The following is a 1,989-nucleotide window of genomic DNA, read 5'->3' as shown; positions in this document are numbered from 1 at the left end:
AAGGGCGCTGATGCAGGTTGTAGGCCTACCTTACGTTAAGCGACCATCTTTACCCATTTAAGGTGTTGATTGCTAAAGATACGTGTGCCTTGGCAGTCTCAGCAGTGTTTCCCTAAATACTGTGTTTATGTCTCTGCTTTGATCCGCTCTGTGCTCATGTAAATACCGTAAATACACACAGATCAAAACAGAGACACAATATTGTGTGTGGGGGTGTGTCCCGGAAAGCGACACTTGATACTGGAAAGTGGAGGATATTAATGATTGTGTTACATTTTAGCAGCGGTGCACATACCATGAATATGGGGGACATGCCGGACAGATCAGAAGGGTTACGATCCACCCGCTGTGAAATGAACTTATCTTCCATATTTGCCGTACACTTGTGTTTACGGAAGTTGAGATGTTTCTCGCTTGTGATTGGTTGTTCCTCGTCACATGACGAGCAGTGCGCGCTGCTGCGGTCCCAAATTTGAAGGCCGCGGCCAGAAAAAAAGACCTTGGCAGCCAGTGCACGTCTCCATTGAAACCAATAGAAATGAGCTCGCAACGCTGATGTGTATGGCTCCATACAAGGTTTTACTCATTGCATTAGTATACTATAGCTTTTTACACTGGAGGCGCCCATCTTGGCCGAAGTCGGTTCATATTAACCTAAAGGTACATCATTATGGTAAATGTCGCCTTTAAGGAGCAGAACATTTTTGTTTTATTTGTGTGTGAATAATGAAATAATTTCAAATGTGTTTTTCTGTGATAGGTAATTGGTGTGGAGAAGATTGACCTCAGCCTTGCTTTGAACATTGTTCCAAAGGCTCTGTAGTAAATGGTGAGTATTCAAATGTTTTTGTGTGATTTACTTGACTAACTTAAACTTGATCTTTAACTAATTGAAAACTGGTATTAGTCTGAACATTTCTGAATATTTATTCATAACATTTACATACTGCAAACATTGCAGGGATATACACATTCTCTGATTTATTAGGCAAAAGTTATTCAGAAAGTGAGAGGCAAAAGCCAAACATTCTGCGATAAAGCCCCCTTCACAAAAGGGATAATGTTTTGTTTGTTGAAATGGCTATAAGGGTGTTTCTTATATGTAGTCTTGCATTACAGTAATACTTATCTTAAGCCGCTTTGTTAAAAAACTTAAATTAAATGTAATGTAGTCTAACCTGGTTGTTCGTACTTGATATACAAAGTTATTCTCACTATGGAGCCAAAACAGGAGTAATGTGGTCCCTTTTCCGTGCTCTGGTCAATACATTTTGAATCAGCTGAAGCAACTTAACTGAGTTTTTGGTACACCCTGATAATAAAGAGTTACAATAAGCTAGCCTTGAAGTAACAAATGCATGGACTAGTTTCTCTGCATCGTTTTGAGNTGTGTGCCTTATTAATTTAACCCTTTTAGAAGGGAAGATATGGTCATTTGTTCTGGGAATGTCATTTTCGAGCCTGAAACCTGAAAAACAGGCTTGGGGCTTAAGAGGTTGCCAATAAGTCTGTTTTACTAACCTCAGCACTAGTTGCTCGCAGCTAACTTAAAGGTTTTACCATAGATGTTAAAACAAAACAGGATACATGGTTTGCTGTTGGATCCTGTTCCTTCCTATATATTTTTCTCAATAGTGCCTGAAGCTAAAAATGTAATGACTGCCAAATCATATAATCATCTGGGTTGACTTGTGATCTTCCGCAGCTGTAGTCCCATGGAGCAAGTGTACAAGGTCTTCCTTCAATACCTCGATTTTGGCTCATGAGCAAGACTGGTGGATGCAAAATAAGAGAGTTCAGTTGTTAGTGCGTTTTACAACTTTGACCACCCACTGATTTCCAGAAAGGCTATCTAAGTGTTTATATTGGGAAGTTGTTCAACCTAAGGATTATAGAAATACATTTTTCCAATGTAGGTAATTGGGATAAGTATTTTTAGGCCCCATTACATCATGTGTCGGATATGGAAGTTGTAACTCGAAAATTGGC

This window comes from Notothenia coriiceps, unplaced genomic scaffold, assembly GCF_000735185.1.
Source record: "Notothenia coriiceps isolate Sejong01 unplaced genomic scaffold, NC01 NC01_scaffold00011854, whole genome shotgun sequence".
Taxonomy (NCBI): domain Eukaryota; kingdom Metazoa; phylum Chordata; class Actinopteri; order Perciformes; family Nototheniidae; genus Notothenia; species Notothenia coriiceps.
Note: the sequence above shows the minus strand (reverse complement) of the source record.